This window comes from Prionailurus viverrinus, chromosome D4 (genome assembly GCF_022837055.1).
Source record: "Prionailurus viverrinus isolate Anna chromosome D4, UM_Priviv_1.0, whole genome shotgun sequence".
Classification (NCBI taxonomy): Eukaryota; Metazoa; Chordata; class Mammalia; order Carnivora; family Felidae; genus Prionailurus; species Prionailurus viverrinus.
The window spans coordinates 45,052,798-45,076,289 of NC_062573.1; the positions used below are offsets into that span (position 1 = coordinate 45,052,798).

The following is a 23,492-nucleotide window of genomic DNA, read 5'->3' on the forward strand; positions in this document are numbered from 1 at the left end:
AGATAAATATCTTGAGATATTTCAGTGCTACAGAGTTCTAGCCTTCAGCCTGGAAGTTAGACAAGAAAAACCTGCTTTCAAAGTGTCTTAACCTACACTTAATCACTGATTTTCCAATTCTCCTAGGTTTCTCAGACTATCTCTGCTCCAGTGACCCCAAAGACCTCACTAATTGACTTAAATAGTAGTCAAACTTAAAGATAAAAAATTAATGTTTGGCCCCAAATCCTTTTTACTGGTCTCAAATCTTACGTTCCATATGCGGGTCTATAATGCTATTACAATGGACATGCTTTTATTTTCTCCATTTATTTAACCCTCAACCAACAATATTTTGCTTAGCAGTTGATTGTATCAGAGTCTAAGTTCCTAGAACATAAGTTGTGGCATATCATTTTCACTTGCAGTTGGTCACATTGGTTTTAACTTTTACGTTTTTTTAAAGGTTTTATTTTTAAGTAATTCCTACACCTAAATGGGACTTGAACCCACAACCCCAAGATCAAGAATCACATGCTTCACCAACTGAGCCAGCCAGGCACCTCAGTGGTTTTCACTTTTAATTATGGGCTTTTCTACCCACCTTATCAATTTTCTTATGTAGTTCACCATTTAAAGATTTTTAGATAATGGAGGCCACTCTTTCTCAGTCCCTTAATCTCTTTTACTTCTTCCTTTTTTACCTCTTCCTCTTCTCAGCTCCTCCTCCTGCCAGTTCCTTCACAGTAGCTAAGCTGAGGGACATGGGAGGAATGAGCCCAGCATCTGTCTGAGACCATACCAGGAGATCATCTAGAGACAAGCCAGAGGCAGGGATTCATAGCTCGGGGGGGGGGGGGGGGGGGGGGTCATCTAGTTTGGGGAGGCTTTACCAGTGGGCATGTGAAGGGTGGTATGTGACTCAGGTGTTCTTTAGAGGCTAAAAAATTTTAGTCTCTTTAGAGGCTAAAAATAGGGGAGGGACGCCTGGGTGGCTCAGTTGGTTCAGCGTCCGATTTCGGCTCAGGTCATGACCTCACAGTTCGTGAGTTGGAGCCCCACATAGGGTTCTGTGCTGACAGCTTAGCGCCTGGAGCCTGCTTCAAATTCTGTGTCTGTCTCTCTCTCTCTGCTCCTCCCCCGCTCATGCTCTCTCCTTCAAAAAATAAATAAAACAATAAAAAAAATTAAAAATAGGGGATTGGTCTTGGTAAAAAAGTAATAAAATTGCAAATCTCCACCTTAGCTTACATTTTCTACTCATTCAAAACTGAAGATGAGCACTGCTTTATGTTATTGGATAAAATTAAGGTACTGCTATGCCCTTAAAGAAGTCTGCTGCCCTAAAAAGTGTGAATTCAATTTTCAACATTAAAAATAACTATAGTTGCAAATGTGCTTACTCATGTTTTTATTTAAAAAAATTACTCCAACAGATGTATTCCAAAAGAATGATGCATAAGTAAAAGCACTTTAATGTATATTAAACTACCAATTTATAACCTTTATTATATAATAGTCTTCAATAATCTTAACCTTCTACTTATGTCCTAAGTACACGTAGAGTTTATCTATAGTTTATCTATGATGAGCATACTCTTGTTTCTTCACAGCTATAGCTTTTTATTCAAGGTATTAAGGCTATTGGCTAAAATAATGCAGATACTATTTACATATTCTTTTTTTATTTTTTTAATGTTTATTTTTGAGAGAGAGAGAGAGATTGCGAGTGGGGGAGGGGCAGAGAGAGAGGGAGACACAGAATTAGAAGCAGGCTCCAGGCTCTGAGCTGTCAGCACAGAGCCCAACGTGGAGCTTGAACCCACGAACCATGAGATCATGACCTGAGCTGAAGTCAGCCACTTAACCGACTGAGCTCCTCGGGCGCCCCTATTTACATATTCTTATATCATAATCTTTAAAAAACTCAACTATTAAAATTACATTAAAAATGCAAATAGGGGTACCTGGGTGGCTCAGTCAGTTAAGTGTCTGACTCTTGGTTTCAGCTCAGGTCATGATCTCATGGTTCATGAGTTCGAGCCCTACATCAGGCTCCCAGTGAGAAGCCCACTTGGGATTCTCTCTCTACCCCTCCCCCGCTCATACTCTCATACACATGTGCAGTTCTCTCTGTCTCTCCAAATAAATAAATAAACTTTTTAAAAAAGAGAAAAATGCAAATAAAAATGGGAGATTCTGCTTTTGTTCTTCAGTCTGTATTTTAAAAAAAGAGAGGAAATCACTTTCTCAGTCTTAAAATTCTATGCCTGATCTTAATTTCTTCAAGATGAGCTTGACCAAATGAAAAAAAAAATCACTGGATATGAAAATATGCAAAAATGTATCATTTAGACAGACTGATATTAAAGAGTTTTGCCATGATCCATATGAATGCAATTTTCATCAAGTCTTGTTAAATGTTTAATAGGACTACTGTGTACTCTCGTGTACAAGGTCAGTTGTGGGATGGTTAACTATTCTGAAAGACTGGGAATGTTTTATAAAGTGAGAGTAATACAAGGCAGAAAAAACAATGGAAAAGAATTATCTGTGTTACAAGCTTGGGGGAAAAAAAAGATACTCTTTTCACAGTAAAGCATGACTAAATGTGAAAAAATAATAAATACATTTGGAGGCACACAGCTGTAAGCACTAGACTGACTGGCATCTCAGTGGTCTTCAGAATTAAAAGAGCAGTTTTCTATTCTGGAACCACATTCATTCTCTGCCTACTGAATCTGGTGGGCTAGACTTCCCAAAGTCCTCCATAGCACAGAGCTGCAAGTTGCAGAAATATTAGCAAGCTGGATAATGTTTTCCTATTTCCAGGAGAATGATGTGTTCAAGACACCAAGTAATCTTCATGTGGGAAACACAACTAGAAATATTCTTTACTTTAAATGTATGTATGATGCTGCCAGATAAATCATCAATATAAAAAGATTGAGTCACAAATACATAAAATAGTAACAGTTTTCAATTTCAAATAAGTGTTTTCAAGGCTAGTTACAATAAGAGAGTAGTTTGGTTTTTCTTAACTCAAAATACAAATTGTATTGGTCTAGATGGGCATTGCTGGGTCTCGAGTGAAAGCAGACAGGATGACAATAGAGTAGAAATGGATGACTATAGAGCAGATCTGGTCCATGACCGGGACTAGATTATCTACACTCAAGTCCAACCCTGCTATTTGGGCAAATCACTTAAAGCTTCTGGGCCTCAGTTTCCTAATTGATATAATTTCCTAATCATCTTAAAAAGGATAAGATAAAGTGTACCACATAGGGTGGTTATCCCTAAAAAAAATGACAACTTGATTACTAAAGTGTTTTGTAAGTTGCTATTTCAATGCAGGGTTTTGGCATTCAGGGTTAAGTGACTTGCCCCAGATCCAATAGTCAGTTATTTGTAGAAAGAGCATAACTTATAGTAATCTAGTTTCCTGGCTGCTGTCCGTGCCCTTTCTAATACAGTGTATGTTTCTCTCTCATTTTGTGTACATATTCTCAGAAAAAGGGATATGACACAATTTGTAATGTATACGGCATCTTAAAATTTTGATGTAGAGGCATCTTGTACGTGTCTTTCCAGCTTTCCCTTTTCGCTTTTGCACCATGCCTCCCCTTTAGTCTTACAAAACCACTGCTCCTTTAAGACTCACATCACCTAAATTCTCTACTCTCCACCCCCTATCTCTTTGGCATTTTTTTTTTTAAGTTTATTTCCTTTGAGAGAAAGAGAGCGAGCAAGCACACAAGCGGGAGAGTGGCAGAGCGAGGGGGAGAGAGAGAATCTCAAACAGATTCCATGCAGTCAGCACAGAGCCAGATATGGTGCACAATCACATGAACTGTGAGATCATGACCTGAGCAGAAATCAAGAGTTGGACACTCAACCGACTGAGCCACCCAGGCGCCCCCTCCTTGGCATTTCTACCAACTTTGGTCAGTACTCCTTGTTCACGTAGGACTTTTACTTCTGGTTCTGTCCTCCCACCTACTCCCAACCCAGGCAGCAATCACAGACTAGACCAATCCAAAGATGAAACATCTATCACTCTACGTCTCATTATTTGACCAACAATTAATTTTTCCTCCATTCCATCTCTGTAATGCTCCCCTTTGGTCATCCTTTGACCCCTCCCATGATCAGTAAACAATCTATTCTAATGATCACTTCCACGCTATCCAGCTCATCTGGCCAGTTACCTCCACTGCAATATCCTTCAACCTCGTTATGATCTTCAATCCATCGGCTTCCTCACTATCCATCAGTCTTCTTCTGTCTTCAGTTATTCTTATGGTTCTGCTGTGATTCTAAGGTCCTTCAATAAAACCATGTCTTTGGGAACACATCCAACTTCTGTGTTTCCATACTACTTGCCTGAAAAAACTAAATCTAGATGTTCTCCATAACGGTGCTCCTCAGATATGTACCAAGGCTCACTTAAATATACAAATGGGTTTAAAGGATATCAAAATGGAACTTTGACTTGAGGTACCAGAAAATGATACATAAAATTCCGATGTGAAGTACTAACCAGAATGCAAATTTTCAGTGAAAAGAGTGAAAGTGATTCCATGACATTTACAAACCTCTCATCTCTGAAGATGGTAGTAAAAGACTCATTTTGAACAAAAGAGGCTTTGTTTGGTGGGAACAGCTAGAATTCCAAACCAAGTGTCCACCACCAAAGGAAGGGGTGTCTAGGTATACCCACCCTGTAAAGTCAACACTAGACAGCGTTGCTTCTAAAGAACCACTCAGAGCTCAATACACCACACCTGCGGATGAGGGATTAGGGGACAACAGTTCTGACCCCTGTCCCAGAAACCCTGAGGACAAGAGAGATGCGCTGATAAACTACTTTGATGTGGGAGCTAAGGAGAGGTGACTAAATGGAGTCCACAGCACTGTAACTTATTAGAGCAAAGGAAGCATTGCTGTTCCCTGAAGCTAGTGATCGCCCATGGTGGTTTGTAGGTGTAATGACAAACTGGAAGGGCAATAGGATTCCCTTGGAGAATACCTGTGGTCTGGACTTCTGGAAAACTAGGAGCTAAGAAGAGAGGTAGTCACATGAATGGAATTATGCCTACATCACAGGAGCTGCACTTGGAGGGGCTTAGAAGGGGAATCTAGGAAAACTCATAAAAGTACTCAGAAGATGATACAGATTCAAATATATGCCAGGCCCCAAAATATCTATCCATTTACAAGTACTTCTGTCAAGCAGAGCAGAACCCTCTGCACTTCCTTTCCTCTTCTCTCTGCCTGAACACCAACCCAGGATAAACCTAAAAGGAAGTTAGCAAGGCCCTGGCTGTGAGGGGGAACAAGGAGGTGTGGAAAGAAAAGAAATCTCACCTTTGGATAAAGATTGAAGGCTGAAATACTGACAAATAGGTAGAACTCAACCTTCTAATTTCTGAATCTAGACTGTTTTTCAAGTTACTATACCTGTAGGATCTTCTATTCCATAGAAGGCATATGGATTGTACAGAGGTGTTGTGTGTGTGTGTGTGTGTGTGTGTTTTGCTGTTGTTGTTGTTTTTGTTTGTTTTTTGAGGTAGAAAGAAAACTTACCCCACTGCACAACTATAAAATGGACAATGGGAGAGAAAAATAAAAAAATATTTTAAAAATTATCCTTATTCTCTATCATGAGTCATGCTTGTAAATATAGTGATTATATTGGTTTAACTTAACTCCATATTAACAAGCCCTGCATGAGCTCTCAGTACATCCCAGAATTACTACTATGTTTACTTCTCTAATGGACTCGTATTCCCTCTATTTATCTATATAACTGATATCTTCTCTCTCAGTTCAAATCTTCTACCTCTATCCCTTGTCACCCCTTTTCCTTTAGAAGAGTACATCCCATACTTCATTTGGAGCCAGAAATTCCAAGAAGGTGATGCCCAAACTTTTCACCCATGAAGTTGCCTAAATTGGCCACATCTTCTCTGGCTACATCCCAAGAAGACTCTTTTCCAAGAGGCTAAGCCCTCTCCATCCCTTCTCCCTTAGGTGGCCTCTCTCTCCTATGATCAGCATACACATTTTAAGGCTTTTTTAAGATGAGTTTTAGATTTACAATACAACTGAGTGAAAAATAGAGAGTTTTCCATATATACATCCCTTGCCACACAGCACATGCATCGTCTCTCCCATTATGGACATCACTCACCAGAATTGTACATTTTTACCAAGGATGAACCTACATTGAACTTCAAAATCATCCAAGGTCCACGGTTTACATCAGGGTTCACTCTTGATTTTGCACATTCATTGGGTTTGGACAAATGCATAATGACATATATTGATCATTATAATACAATATGGAGTATTTTCATTGCTTAAACATCCTTTGTGCTCCACCTGTTTATCTTTTCCCCCAGTTCCTACCCTCCGTACAACCTCTGACCTTTTTATTGTCTTCACAGTTTTGTCTTTTCTAGAATGTCATATAGTTGGAATCATATGGTATGTAGCTTTCTCAGCTTGGCTTCTTTCGCCCATTAATACACATTTAAAGTTTCTCCAAGTCTTTTCAAATCTTGATAGTTCATTTCTTTTTAATGCTGAATAATATTCCATTGTATGGATGTACCACAGTTTATTTATTCATCTACCTACTAAAGGTAAATATACCTTAAAAAAATCTTCGTTGGGTCCCACAGTACTTCCCAGCTATTCTTCCATTTCTTGGCTTTTCTTCACTTCATTTTCTCATTTATGTAGCATTTATTTGATGTCTACACTTCTCTACCTCCCCTTTACTCCTCAGCCTCTCCACTGTGGCTCTACCATTCCCTTCTTTGAAACTGCTCAATAAGGTCACTGGTGACTTCACATTGTTAAATCTGAGGGTCTCTTTTTTCAGTCACGGGACTCATTATCTCATTATCACCATTCTCTCTCTAATCTCAAAAAACTTTCAACTTGACTTCCATGACATCACTCGCTTCTCATTTCTCTCACTCTCTGGCAGTTGCTTCTGTCTTCTCTTCTACCTGACCTCTTAATATGGGAGAGTCCAGAGCTTGCCTCTGGGCCTCCATAATTTTGTCCTTTGGCCTCTTTCTTTCTATGGCTTTAAATGTCATCTGTATGTTGATAACTACCACATTTATATTTCCAGCCCAAAGTTCTCAGGAAGTTCAGATTTTTGTATCCAACCACTTGTTTCCATTTGAACATTTCATAAGCATGTGAAATTCCACTTGTCCAAAGTAGACCACTCAATCCCCACCCTCCCCTTCCTCCCAGACTGTTTCCCTTTCACATTTTCCATCTCAGTAAATTTCAATATCATGGGATGCCATTCTGTATCCCTCTATCTCCAAAAACCAATCTGCCAAATGGTAATTGCAAGTATATCTTGAGCCACTCATCTCCATCACTACCACCATTAAATGGCTCACCTAGACTAGTGCAAAAACCTTCTCACTAGCCCATTTTTCTCCTGCTCTCTGCCAACCCACATTCCACAAATATTGAAAAGTGATATTCCAACAATGTATATATCATCTACAACTCTTCTCCACACACATAAAGTCTCTCAAATCACTCAACACAATTCTGTCTCTCAGCCAGTAACTCTGAATCCTTGTCATTAGGCACACGAGGCAGACACAGTGGCCAAACTTAGTTGCCTATACAAGCCTCTAAGAGGTCTTGAAATGCTGTTTTCACTGGAATACACTTCAAAGCACTCCTATCCAAAAACAGGGTCCTTCTAATTCTTTCTCAAGACTCAGTTTAATGCTCAGCTCATCAGACAGTTCTTTTTTGATCACCCCATCAAGGCATTATTTTTATCACTGTGTCCTCATCATTTCTGTCATAGTACTTATAACCACTTGTAACCATGCATGTGTTTGCTTATCTTTTTCTGCAACTTCCTTAGAGACATGAACTATGTCAGTACTGTTTACTTGTGTCCGCCCAACAAGGAAGACAATATCTGGCCTGCAGAAGGATAACATAATATGTGCACAATAATATATTAATCTAGTAGCACATCAACATAGTCATGACCTAAATTTCATAAAACATTCCAGGTATTTCCTATATTGAGCAATGGTTTTATTAGGGCTCAGCTATCCACACAAAGAAAGTGGACAAAATAAAAGGCCAAACTATAGGAGCAGACCTTTGTTTCAAAGGATTTGAGAAAGTCACAATTATTAAACGCGACCTTGTGCAGAAAAACCAAACAAGAACCTAGTAAAAGAGAAAAACTAATATCCTCACTCTTGAATTGGGCGCTCAACACGAGGAGATGTTTACACTGTGCAATACTTAGGTGAGTTTATTTGTGTAAACACTACACTAATTCCTTTGGAATTCAGACAGATTAAATGCCAGTTTGAGGTTCTCAGGATTTAGTTAATAGCTTATCAATAAATATTCAGTCAACACATTTTACATGCACCACTGCCTTCAACAGGAACTTCCCAAGATTAGCTTGGCCCTTAGTATGGAAATGCCTCAAAGGCTGGGCAAACTTTAAGGAGATGTGGCCTTCTGTTGGGGTCACACAGCCTTCCCAGGGTGGGCTCAGGCCAAGGATGTTACCCTCCCTCCCTAATTCACCTTCTGATACTGGCTATTATTTTGTTGCACTTTCTTCCTTTAGAAATGAAACATTTTTCCTTCTTGGATAAATCAATGCAGTCATCCAGGGTATAAGGACAAAACTAAATGATTTTGGTGTGCTATAAAGTAATGTAGTTGACTTTTATAAGACCTTTATATTGAAACTGACTTCTTCCAACTACATTTTATTTACATAGTAAACAAAGTACAGTCTCAGAAAAGTAGGGTTGGGTAGAATGAGTCCTGAGAATCATTAGTGGCTCCCATATAGGTTAAACTACTATGGCTTTTTTGCTTCAAATAAAACTTTTAGACATTGACTGTGACCTCAGATTAGGTGCTTCATTTTTAAAAATGCATAGAAGTATGGGATGCCTGGGTGACTCAGTCGGTTAAGCGTCTGACTTCAGCTCAGGTCATGATCTCACAGTCCGTGAGTTCGAGCCCCGCATCAGGTTCTGTGCTGACAACTCAGAGGCTGGAGCCTGCTTCAGATTCTGTGTCCCCCTCTGTCTCTGCCCTTCCCCTACTCATGCTCTGTCTCTGTCTCTCAAAAATGAATACTAAAAAAAAATTTTTAAATAATAAAATAAAAATGCATACAAGTATACCTTGCATTCTTCGTGTTACAGGAGTTTTAATCATTTAAATAACAGCTATTACAGTATTTTCATTAGAATAAGAAATGATACAAACGTCAATTACCATTATAACATTATAGTAAAAGATGTGCATCAGGGATCAGACAGAAGTAATTTATTTTCACCATCACAGAACTTTTATAAAAGAAGAAAGGAAGGGGAAACTAGAGAATAGAAGGGAAGGAGGGAAGGGAGGAAGGAAGGAAGGAAGGAAGGAAGGAGGAAGGGAGAGAGAAGGAGAGAGGAAGACAGGAAGAGAGGGGACGGATAAGGAGAGGAAGAAAGTAAAAGAAGGAAAGAGAGAGGGAGGAATGCAGGGAGGGAAATAAGGAATGTACATTCATTTCAAATAAATTTGTTCTGAGTGGCTGTATAGCATCCCTTTCTGAGTATGAAGAACTCAAAGTTGAGAAATAAATTTGCCAAAGAAAGAATGGCCAAAGTAAGAGGCAAAAGAAGCCTTACAGAAGAAGGAAGCTACTGCCACCATTGAATATTTCTCACGTAAACACAGCAGACACATGGAAACCCTTAGGGATTTCTAAGCTTTATGCAATACAAGCAGCAAAGCAGGAACCTCCAGAGCTTGCCTCCCTGAACCATTCCAGGGATGAAATCCAGAGCACACAAGGTCAAGGGCAGTGCATGAGACAAGGCCCCTGAAAACTCAATGACCCCCTCTCCCCTCTCCTACAAATGCTGCTGAACACTCTCCTCTGTGGCCGCTGAGAACAGACAACATCCCCTTTTATCTCTTCTATGTCACATCTATTTGCAGGCATCTCCATCCCAAGCACCACATTCTTTGGCAGTGCCTGGATATCCTGGATGGAGCTTCCTGCATTGTGTTTACAGTTTTATAAAAGTCAATGACCCTAGAAGCTCTAAAAGATGTTTGTTAAGCCAGAGGGAAGCCTGAGTTGCCTGTTATTAGAGCAGATGTGCCCCAGCAGATGGGCCAGCTGGTGGGCACCTTGGGCCAGTGCCACAGAAGAGGGATGTGGTTTTTAATGTCCTGTCCCCAGCTCAAAATTTAGGGAATTTGAGGTGCTCCATGAAATGAGAAATGAACCTAACAACTTAGACCATTCACTAAAAAATAAACTTGCTTCCTCCTGCACCTCACACTCTTTAATGCAAGAAATTCAGAGTATTATGAGCCAAGCATAAGTCAGGCTGGTGATCTCTGCAAAGTCATCTCTTAGAGCATTAACCTAAAATAGGGCTTGAGGATACTGACGTAGAATTCCTAGTCCCCAAGTGTATTCTGAAGTTAGAACTAGAACTACCTTATTTAGCAAATGATGACACCCAGGCCCCAGATGCTAGGTGACTTCCTCAAGGTCACCCACTTAGTGGGAATCAGAACCCATTATTTTTAATTCCTTGCCAGAGCCCCTTCATGTTTTCTCTCATCTGCCTACAATTCCATGGGTATTGAAAATGCATGCAATGTTTTAAAAACGTAACAGCATGATTTAGTTATCAGTGAAAGTAATCCTACTAGTTTCACTCAGGAAAGAGAGGATTCTGTGCTGCTTCTAGACATGCACGACGACCCTCTCAACAGGCCTTCACCAATGCTCAGTTGCAAATACCACTCTAGCATGAAACCTCCTCTACAAAAGTATAAATATAAATTAAAAACAGATATAACCCCATTAGCTCCTAGTAGCTCTTCACAAGAGTTCAAGTGACTAAGTAGAAGGCAGCAAAATCAGCTGAGATGTAGATGCTCATCAGGCTGGGCACCCATCTGGGCTAAATCATTCATCACCATGCAGAATTCTCCCAGGGCACACAATACAGGTTATGTCATACACAACAATCTTGTGTATCATGGACTTTGGGGGTTACCTTGAAGAGCTGACAGTAGGTATATTTGATCTCTGAATTGCAAGAAATCCTGGAATTTGGAAGAAAGGAAAACATGTGGTGATGGGCATGGTGTGCCTGTTCTGAGCCTCTTCTAATGTCCTGAACTTAAGTGTGATTCATTGATGAAGATAACAATGACCATGATGACAACTCTATTAATCTACTCAATGGGAAACTATCTACATATCAACTTCGTTATCTCAATTCCTAAACAGGGAACCAATCTTAACTGAACACCACACAAATTACCCTCAGTGTTGCCCCTAAGCTGCAAATGTATATATAACAGATAAAATCCTTACTTGCAAGGAACTGTATCATTTTGTCTTTGGGAAAGAAAAGAGATTGTCTAAGCCAGCAGGTGGTTTTGCATGTCAGCCCCTGGTAGAGTGAACTGGCGGATTGATTCATCACCCTTCTGAGTCCTCAACAGGCACAGAAAATTGTCAGCCTAATGGCTACTAACTATTCAAAGTGGACCTTACACAACATGTTGATAAGAATTACAGGTGATGTTTGTTTGCTTGCTTGCTTTTCCTCTCTGAGCAATGCCAACTCTGAGATATCCACTTATGACCAATCTTTGGCAATACCAATGTTTAAGGCACATTATTTGTAAGGTAGAAAAATAACATTCTCTACTTTAAAAACAAACCACACCATAGCTGAGTTCCTACACATGATTCATGCAGTGTACTAGCAAACTGTTCATTCTGAAGCATAGGTCAAGATCTGCAGGACTTAACTTGTCAAATATAAATCCAGGAACCTTTACAAGATGTGGGCAAATGACCTAACACTGTAGCACTCTGTAGCCTTGGGTTTCTCTACTGTGACTCACATTTGAGGGTCACATTTACTTTATTCCTTTTTCTTAATTTTTTTTAACATTTATTTATTTTTAGAGAGACAGAGCGTGAGCAGGGGAGGGGCAGAGAGAGAGGGAGACACAGAATCTGAAGCAGGCTCAGGCTCTGAGCTGCCAGCACAGAGCCCAATGCGGGGCTCAAATCCACGAACCATGAGATCATGACCTGACCCAAAGTCTGACACTCAACCGACTGAGCCCACCAGGTGCCCCACACACTTACTTTATTCCTATTGTTGCACATCTAGCAATGTGACCATCCCATGAAATCATGCTTTGCATAACAGTAGTAAGAAGCATAAAAACCAACAGTTGCCACTGAAAGTAAAGAAAAACACTCAGAGAAGCTTTCAATCTGTCCATGTTTGTGCTTTTGCAACTATCATTTCCTTGAAAAACAAGAACAAAATGACAAATACTGTCCAAAAGTAGGATCCCCAAGGCCCATGGCTTTTGGACCACCCGGAAAACACAAGCTTGGCCACAGAAAGGGCAATGTTCTTGTTCTAATAGTTGCCAGAATAACTAAGAGCCTTAGGAAGTTTCTGGCACTGTCAAGGGCTTGGCACTGTTATGCTTGCTCTGTATGAAAACAGAACTCAGAGTCTTTTTTCTCAAATGGGGATAGAGTTGAGGATCATGTTCCTGCAATGGGCACACAGAAAGTGAGGCTGATGCATCTCATTATTTAGCACCCCTCACTGGATCTCTCTAGCACTGCCGTCCAAGCTCCCCAAATTGAGTCATCCCAGAACACACAGTATATCAACTAACTCACTGGCTGCTCTCTGAGGTATTGGCACATGCCTACAACAGTTATCTACTTTTTTTTTAAATTTTTTTTAATGTTTATTTATTTTTGAGACAGGGAAAGACAGCATGAACAGGGGAGGGTCAGAGAGAGAGGAAGACACAGAATCTGAAACAGGCTCCAGGCTCTGAGCTGTTAGCACAGAGCCTGACGCAGGGCTCAAACTCACGGACCGCAAGATCATGACCTGAGCCGAAGTCGGATGCTTAACCCACTGAGCCACCCAGGCACCCCAGTTATCTACTTTTTTAAGGATATACCCTGATACATGAAACTTCTCAACAAGACACCTTCCTTTCATATGTTTGCTTGTGCTCTGCTAGACACGTGTATAAAAGACACAGGTCTAAAAGTGACCACTGACAAAGGTCACTTCACTTGCACTGAAATCAACTTTATTATGATTGTCCACTGAATTTATTAGCATTCATTATATCTTGCCATATTCTAATAATTTAATAATAGTATGTGTCACATTTGAGAATTTGTAAAAACAACACAACCACTTAATAACCTTTTAATTGAATCCTGAACTACACTTCACTTAACTATTTATACACCATGTGGATCCTTTTGTATGAGGTAGGAATCCCCATCATTCTCATCATCAATGCCCATCAATCCAAGTATCTGGACAGAATGAGGAGCACACAAACACATACACATACTTCTTCTTTTATCCAAATAAAGTCTAAAGTGCTTACATGGATATTGTCTGGAATGACTAAATCTTTAAATATTTTAGACCTGAAAACATCCAATAACAAACAACAAATTAGCTTTGTCATTTGAATTATAGTTCTCTATCCGGCTCACTTGTTCTCGTGGGATTACAGTCACCTTGAGTACATGCCATTCTGCACAAAGCCTCTATCTCAGAAAACTGATCTTTGAACCTTAAATCCTGACTATCGTGTCCTCTCACTTCTTTCATTGTCCTCTTTTATTCCAAATCCACTTGAATTTTGACCTCATTAAGGTCCTTACTTCTTTGATCCCTCTCGTCTTTTCTTGCTTTGTTTCTTCTCGTCCAGGCTGATGAGTGATGCTGATGAAGGGCATATCCTTTGTATCCAGCACCACCAGCTATACAGTGTCCAGTCCCCAGGGTGGGACTGGGTAAAGGATCCTCCTATTTTGCTCAGCAACCATCACATGTCTCCACAGCCCTCCCATTCTCCCCCATTCTCCCTATCTAGTCCTGTCCCTTTACTCTTCATTCCATGGCTTCTGGTTCAGCTGTAAGACCTCTTTATCTCCTCGAGGGCTTTTCTTCATTAAAATCTTCCATGATTTTTCTCCACTGGCCCATTTGTCTTAGCTTATAAGGAAATTCAAGTCTTTTCCTTCTTAAAATTAAAAAAAAAATTCAATGGCCAAAACACTTGCTTAAGGTTGCGTCCTCCATTTTCTGTCATTTGTTCATCTACTCATGCATTCTTATTCCTGATCTCTTTCTTGCCATTCCTTAATCTCACATTCCCTCCCCAGACAAAATTCTTGAAAAACTGTATACAGTTTATCATGTTTGTTTCCTTTCTGATAGTTTTTCACCCAACTGCAGTATCCTAAGCCTGAATGGAAGCATCTTTTATTAATAGCCTCCTAGACCAAATCAGACGGGCTTTTCCCACCATTTGACCTTCTGTGGAATGACTAGCTGTCACTCATCATTGACACCCTCTCCTTCCCTGGCTTCACTAGATCGTGTTCTCCTACTCTGTCCTCTTTTGTCCTTTTTATGGATTTTCACATGTTCATATTTCTCAGAATTCAGTCCTCTTCCCTACTCTCTTTTCATTCCACACACTGCCCTTGGGTTCTTCCATTTATACTTAGTCTCATATCTAAGCTAAACACTGTTGACTTTGCCCAATGGTTCATTCTACATATCATGCAGGCATCTCCAATCAGTATGTCTAAACCTGAATTCACTTTCCCCAAACTGGTTCTGTCTGTATTCTTTATCACTGCAGATGGCAACACCTCCATCTTGTCACTCAAACTAGAAACCAAAGACTATATATTGACCCTTACACTCTCCCGCCTCACCTCCAATCACCTACTGAATTCCATTATTTTTTTTTTAAATTTTTTTTTTCAACGTTTATTTATTTTTGGGACAGAGAGAGACAGAGCATGAACGGGGGAGGGGCAGAGAGAGAGGGAGACACAGATTCAGAAACAGGCTCCAGGCTCTGAGCTGTCAGCACAGAGCACGACGCGGGGCTCGAACTCACGGACCGCGAGATCGTGACCTGGCTGAAGTCGGACGCTTAACCGACTGCGCCACCCAGGTGCCCCCTGAATTCCATTATTAAATATACCTTCTAAGTAGCGTTTCCCTTACTCTTCACCACCTTTTCCCTGATTATCATCTCTTTACTGCTAATGCCATGGCTATAGTTTACAGCATCCTGATAATTCTCATGGACTGTTGAAGTGATTTCAACTCCATGTTTGCCATCTGGTAATTTCCTCAATTCTACCCAATCCTCTTTACACATGTGGATAGATTCTACAGATAAATCCAATAGTATTCACAGTACCGAAAAAAGGCACATCAGCAACTAAAGGACAAAGCCCAGATTAGTTGATCAGATTATATTTCAGCATTTTTAAAACTGTAAGTTGTGATCCAATAGTGGATTAGTGGATTCTGAAATCTATTTAATGGGTTTCAACCAGCATTGAAATAATATGAAATAGAATAGGATAGAGAATACCAGCGTGTACTGCAAAGCAGAGGAGTAAACTTGCAAACTTTTTGTTTTGGTTTCTATGCATGTTTCTGTGTGTGTGTGTGTGTGTGTGTGTGTGTGTGTGTGTGTGCAATAAGTTGCGGTATATTATGTATTTTATACTGTGAATTGCAGATAAAATTTCTAAATCTACTCTTCCATGGTAATATCATTCATGAATACTTCTCCAGCTTCATCTCCCACTGTTTGCCTCACTGCAGCAGAACTTTATATTATAGGGCATTCCAAAAGAAATGTAATGCAAACCTCCAATGTGAGCCATATATGTAATTAAAATTTTTCTAGTATCCACATTAAAAAAAGTAATACAAAATAGGTGAAATTAGTTTTAATGACCTATTTTCTTTATCTCAATATAACACCATTTCAACATGTAACACATAAAAAAAAACTATAGTGAAATATATTCTTTTTTGTATTAAGTCTTTGAAATCTCTTTGTGTTATACTCAAAGCATATCTTAATTCAGATATCACATTTCTTTTTTGTTTTTAATGTTTATTCATTTTTGAAAGACAGAGAAAGACAGAGGACAAGCAGGGGTGGGGCAGAGAGAGAGAGGGTCACAGAATCTGAAGCAGGCTCCAGGCTCTGAGCTGTCAGCCCAGAGCCTGACGGGGGGCTCAAACTCATGAACCACAAGATCATGACCTGAGCCAAAGTCAGATGCTTAACTGACTGAGCCACCCAGATGTCCCTAGATATCACATTTCAAGTACTTACTGGCCACCTGTGGTTAATGTATCCTACTGGTAGAGCAGTTCTAAACATATAGTTAATTACCTAAATAATCCATTCTTCCTTATATCTTCATGTCTTTGCACATGCTGTTCCATATACATGGAATCTCCTGCAGTTTTGTTCTTTTGTTTTGAAATTCATATGGTAAACCCTATTCATCCTTTTAGAATTATGTGAAGGGCCACATCCATTGGAAACTTCCCTGACCCAACGAGGCCATGTTGGGCATTCTCCGCTAGGATCCCAGAGCAAAATGCTCCTAAGGAAACATTATACTGCATTGTAATTGTTTTTTTACATCCTGAGTATGAGTTTCTTGAAGGTAAAGAGTATGTCTTACTTGTTTTTATATCCTTAGAACTTAGCATAGTTATTATCACACAGAGTGTGTCTGGTGAAAACTTGTTAAATATATTAAAATTTCTAGATTGACAACTCGAACAACTTACAGAAGGATCCAGCGGGATGCACAGTTAATCATGGCTCAAGCTGAGAGCCTTCGTCCCCTGGACTGATATGTTTGTGTTTCTACTTAATAAACCTAGATTGCAGCCCTTCCTGGTGGGCTCTACTATTTGGGGCTACTTAACACTCGTGCTGATGGGAAGAGTTGTTGTCTTAATAAAATAGCTATTCTGAGAGTCGGGTGGGCCAGTCCTTTACTGATTTGTGGAAGGTGACATTACAGCAAAATACCCCATTCCCATGCCTCAAGGCAGGACCAGATAAACCACTTCAAATGATTATTACTAAACCTCTAGAAAAAAAACTCACACAGTCCCCCTTTCAAATTATTAAAAAATGCTGCTGTTGAAAAGCTTTTCTTACCTACCCTAAATCCTTTGTGCTGCACTGTCAGCCCACCTCCTCCTGTTTGGATCTCGGGAGAGCTACAGAAAAGCTTACCATGAGACTCTAAAAAAGAACCCTCTTATGCTTCAATAACAGCACTAAATCACCCTTAAGTCTTCTCTTCTCCAGGGTAAACAATCCAAATTTCTTTAGCCTTCCTCCATAGATCTTATTTTACAAGCTTTTAATCACTGTGGTGGCATGCCTCCAAACTAGATTCTCCAAGTTCCTATGTCCTACTGCTGTTGTAAAGCTTAGCACCATCGACAGCTCTATGTGCTGAGTATTACGCCAGCCCTCCTATGAATAATATCCCTTCGTACTGTGTAATATCCTCAGGAAGATTTGAAGTAGAATAACAGTAATTCTCAAACTCAGGAATATTTTATGTTTAACCTAAGTTGCCCACTACTTACACTCACTAAAATATGACAAGGGGGTGATAACGATTACGGTTTCAGTGTAGTTTTATGCTTTCTATTTCGTATCTCATATTATGGCAAAAGGCCATCGAGGGTAAATAGTAACTGTAGTAATATCAACTAATGTTTCTGAATGTTTACGGCATGTGAGGTATTGCTCTAAACATTATATACATATATTGACTTTTTAAGTACAATAAATGAAGCAGAGACTGCTGTTATTGTTATGTTACCAGTGAAAAACAGGCACAAAAAGATTAAGTAACTTGACCAAAGCTACATGGATAGTAAACAGTAGAGCTAAGATTACAATGCAGATGGGGCGCCTGGGTGGCGCAGTCGGTTAAGCGTGCGACTTAAGCCAGGTCACGATCTCGCAGTCCGTGAGTTCGAGCCCCGCGTAGGGCTCTGGGCTGATGGCTCAGAGCCTGGAGCCTGTTTCCGATTCTGTGTCTCCCTCTCTCTCTCTGCCCCTCCCCCGTTCATGCTCTGTCTCTCTCTGTCCCAAAAATAAATAAACGTTGAAAAAAAAATTTTTAAGATTACAATGCAGAGTCTGCTGTGTTCTTTTTTTTTTTTTAAGTGTATTTATTTATTTGGTAGAGTGAGTGAGCAGGGGCGGAGCAGAGAGAGAGAGAGAGAGAGAGAGAGAGAGAGAGAGAACCCAAGCGGGCTCTGCACAGTCAGTGCAGAGCCCAATGTGGGGCTCGATCTCATGAACTGTGACATCATGACCGGAACCAAAATGAAGAGTTGGGCGCTTATCCAACTGAGCTACCCAGGCACCCCAAGAGTCCACTATACTGTTAACCACTTTGGTCTCCAATCTAACAGCCTGTCTACTGACCTCACTGTTAGTGTCTTTATCAGGATGTGACAGTCATAATTTGTTTTTAAATCTCCCCGGAAATTGCTGTTGAAGTTAAAGGAATAAACACCAACAAAATATTTCAAGAAGGATAGCAGTCATTCATTACCTAAAAAAATATAGGAATAGTACTTCAGTAAAGAGCTAATCTGCATTCATGTGCATTCTGTACATATAGGCACATATCACATAAAGGGATCATTACATGATTTTCAAGAAGGTTGGAGTACAAATATGTAATAAAAATAAAATTATTTTAGGTATTTGAAAGCCACCTTAAAGCTAACCAGGTTTACATAACCCTACCTTTGAATCTTAAGTTTATAAACATTTATTACTATCTTTCCTTTTGTAACTCAAAACCAACTAGTTAAAATGATGATGCTAGCATTCCAGGGATATGAGAAATATACACTCTGTAATTTTGTTATTGTTGCTTCAGTTTCTGTGCTGAAAGCCTTACTTTATTATATGGCAGTGTTTCCTGAGATGTGGGATGCCTCACTACTGACAATCCCCAGGATTTTAGGTATATTCAAATTGTTTTCCAGAATATGCAAGATAATCTGAAAGGACACAGTTACACTGCATTAAATAACATCATAAGTCAACAAGTTTATTTTTCTCATCTCTTTCAATCATTCTGATTAAGTGAGGGATTATGGATCATTGTGGTAGTCTGATTCTTTAACTTCTTTGGAAGACTTGATAATCTCTCCCATTTAACAAAAAATGAAGAGACCTAAAGCACAAGAGACTGGGACAGACAACAGTGGACAGTTTAAGGACACCGTTTTGTTTTCTTTGCATGTATGTTTAGTTACCTTTGACTTATGGCCTGTGTCACTGACTTTACATTTATGGTAATGATATCAAGTTTACTTTTAAATTAATTGAATTACAAAGTAAGCCGATTTAATGAAAACCTCAAGATTATAATGGTACACGAAAAAGGCACTAATTATAAAGCAGGCATACAAATGACTGAATCTTGAGCAAGGAATGATGAGGCACTATGGGTTAACCTGCTGTAATTAAAGATGAAAACCTAAATCCTGAAAGACATGTGGTCTCCTCACTCCATGATTAGAAATTGCCAGCAAAGGCAATAGCTACTCTATCTCTCTATACAGGAAATCCTTGCAGGCACATCTTAACAGAGTTGGGAATCTGTCCCTCTGGGTAAGACATGAGTCAGTACAGTGTTTAAAGCCAGCCTTCATGTTTTGGAGTTAACCGTGAAAAAGGTTTTATAGGAATTTACTTTCCCAGCTGCAGAGAAGCTCTTGGAAGTTTGAAACTGTTTTTCCCCATGGTACGGAATGCTTCAAACGTATTTACTAAAAATCCATATCTTTATCAACCCTCTCCTTGTTCCCGGATTTACTCTGAACCCACCAAGCAAAATCTACAGCTCTATGAATCAGTCTTTGAATACCAGCATAATTCTGCTGGGGATCAGCAACAATTCTATTTCTTATTTCTTTCCAACTTCATGACTGAAAGATATCTCCAGAAATTATTCGCCTACCTAATATCTACCAAGTTTTCAAAAAAAAAAACATATAAAATCTGAATTTACCATTTACAAACCTCAAAAAATGGTATGTCTATAAATTAAAAGAAGCAAAGAAACCAATAAGATTTCACAGAAATCTAATCATTGATTATTAATTTTAAGCTATGTACAAAATCCTTTCATTGACCCACCTAACCACTCATGAAAGTTCACAGTGCTAGGTTTATACTATAAAAACGTACAAGGGTTACTGCCCTCAAATCTTATATCTGTTTTAATAAACTGGATTCTTAAATGTGAATACAGAAATTATGGATCAAGGAGGTGATAATAGAACTTTGACTTCATGTTCCTACAGACAGCCTTTTGATTTGGTTCTGATGAAATAGGACTCCTAAATTGTGAATGGTACAAGAAATAGCCAGAAAGTTCATCTAATCCTGACTTCTCAAATTCCAAGTGTCTCTAGAATGCTACTGTAAACCTATAACTGAATAGGCTGAGAATCATCTGGGATGGTGGAGATTAACATTTTGCAGATTTTTCCCTGCATGTCCCTACAGACTACATCGATCCTTCCATTGCACACACTCCGCCCCCAACACGCATATCCTTCTTTTCGCTCTTTTGAATTAAGAATCCCATCCAGCTGCACACTCCCAGAGGGAAAAGCTGGAGACAGACAGCTCAGTTCATTTCTTAGATCTACAACTTGCTCATTTAGAAAGTGGGTTTCCATATGGAGTTACAGCAGGAGCATCTGTGTTTACCTATTTCTTTCTTTTAACTTTGAAAAAGGGAAGGGATTCATAAAAATACACATGATGCCATAAATGAAGGGAGAGAAAGGAGGCAATAGAGGGGTAAAATATCGAGTTCTGTGATTGCGGATTCTGAACCAGGATGGAAATTGGAGTCCTGGCTCTGGAGTGGAACACCCGCTCGTAAAGGAGGTGCAGAGCCAAATGTCTCTGCAACAGCAAGAGGCAGAAGCTGTGAGAAAAGAGGGTGTTTTGTGACAACCTAACTACTCAGTCCAAAAATGTTATACATGGGCAGACACTCAAAACATGATTCTAGTTTACTTGTTCCAATTATTTTATTAAATGAACAAAATCAAAGCATGCAATCTGCATGGATTATCCACAAAGTCTTTCCTGTGGCACAAGGACTGGGGATGACTGTTCTGTCCTGGGTGATGCACCCACCATCCCAATGTGTCCCACTCAACTTGGCTCTTTCCCTGCATTGGCTTGACTAACAGAAAAAGAGCACTGGAATTATCCCTGTTTTGAACAGTTTGTATCCCTGTGGCCTCATCCAGGACTGAAAGGGAATACTTCGCAAACATGCTAGATAAAAGAGAACATGCATTTAAGTTATTCATTTCATAATAGAATATTTTCCTCCTGGATAATAAAGTCTGCCCTTAGTTAACTATTCCAAAATAAAAGGGTGGACAGCAACTTATTCTTCAAAATATGAAGTCTTATGTAATAGCAATATAGTATATTACTTAAATTTATTTAATAAAGTGATTTTCTCTTGGCATAATGTGCTATGCAAAATAGTTTCCTTTCAACATCCTAAGGAACAAAATGGCAGTAAATTTAAGGAAATTTAAGGAGGAAGTAATGTTAGCAAATATCTGTTAATGGAAGGTTTCATCAAAGTGGCCACAAATCACAGGAAAATTTTGAAAAATAATTTTTAAGTTGAATTTTGAAAAGCATTAGAATTGTTTTTCAGTACCATCACTAAGCCCCACAGATTGAATGGATAAAACACAATTATTTAATTAGGCATTATTCGTTTTTAGAATCTTGTTCAATTCCTTCAATCCAAATATTTATGCTGTGACTCTTCTCCTAATTCAGACTATCCAAAATGATATCTTATTCCTCATAAATTTCCAACTTTCTCTCTTAACACTAACTTATACATGGAAATATATAAGTATTTGCTGAATAAAAGGATAATTGATTATAAATCTTCCCTCACTTATTATAAATTATATTATATACTCAAGAAAATCAACAGCATTCAAATATATTCTGTGATGTTTTGCAAGCTATTTTAATGTTCAGTACCTGAGAATTCAATGTTAAATTCTGATTTGCCTTTATTTGAAAAGGCTAGCCTAAAATGAGCATATTCTCTAACATTCATACACAAGTCAATCATAACATTTTTCATTCTGGAAAAAAAAAATTCTAAATCTGGAATGTTCCAGAAATGGAGTCATTAGAAATATTCTGAAAGTAAAGATGAAAGATTTTATGTTATCCTAAATGATCAGCTTTTTTCTAGGTCTGTCTTAGCCATGTCTCTTTTAAGGAAACTATGTGATTCACAAAATGCCCATTCTTCTTGTTTTTATTAATCTGCCACTGGGCGTGAAGGCGCCCCTAAGGCAGAGATTTGGATTGCCATGTGTCACTTGTGCATGGCCCCAACTCACTGGACTGTAACCTGTACTTCTCTGTCCTGTCTCTGGGTAAACGTGGGAGAAAATACCGTGCAGCCTTTTCCTAGTCTTCGGATTCTGTGCACAAATGATTGGGCAGTTTTCTATTGAAAACTGAGGAAGAATTATCTGTAGGTAATTCAAAGCATTTCTATTAGAGAGTCTGAAACTGCCAATGCATTTTACTCATTGCACAGACTCAACTAGACTAACCGTAAACTCATCTCTTTGAAATACAGAAAAGAATGACTTGTAAGAGAGAACTGGCAATTGGAACTTGCTTCTCTTTTTTTCAAATTTCGAGAATTTTATTATTTTATTTTATTTATTTAAATTCAAGTTAGTTAACATACAATGCAGTATTGGTTTCAGGAGTAGAACCCAGTGATTCATCACTTCCATATAACAACAAGTGCTCAACCCAACAAATGCCCTCCTCAATGCCCATTAGCCCATCCCCCAACCCCCCCACCCCCCTCCAGCAAGCCTCAATTTGTTCTCTGTATTTAAGAGGAACTTTTTTCCAAATGATCTGACACCAACATTAGACAAGTGCATTTCAAAGAGGAGTGAATGCAGGGAGTACGGTGCACAGAGCAACAGTTCCGCCTTCTCTGGAGCTGACTAACCCCATTCTCCTTGAGGAAACAAGAGTGGTTCACGTGAAGCAATTAGAGTTCAGCGCCAGTACACATATAAAGAAACAGTATACTAATATTTTGTATCTGCAGGTACTTTGTAGTATCACACATATAGAATCCTTGTTTGATCTCCATAGCAGCACTGAAAGTCAGAGAAATGGTGAGTAGCACCACTTTCCACAGGAGTGAAAACCGAGGCTACCATGATTTGTGGCACAAATAAATGTAACAAGACATCAGAAAAATGAGAATCCAATGGGAAACAAATGAAAGCTACATGAAAGTAAACATGCCATCTTCTGCTCAGAGTAGTTGAAGATGCCATCATCAGAGATGCTGAATGGCTTGTCTAATGACACATGACTAGTTAAGCACAACTATTTAGGTTGGAACAAGACTTTCTAATAAGTCATCATTCTTTCTTCTCTTACTC

At 39.2% G+C, this 23,492-nt stretch overlaps 1 protein-coding gene across 2 annotated transcripts in view; it reads right to left on the minus strand.

The window, feature by feature from the left end:
* Positions 1 to 23,492, minus strand: part of ADAMTSL1 (ADAMTS like 1) — an 888,150-nt gene that overhangs the window by 728,973 nt on the left and 135,685 nt on the right. The window lies entirely within an intron of this gene.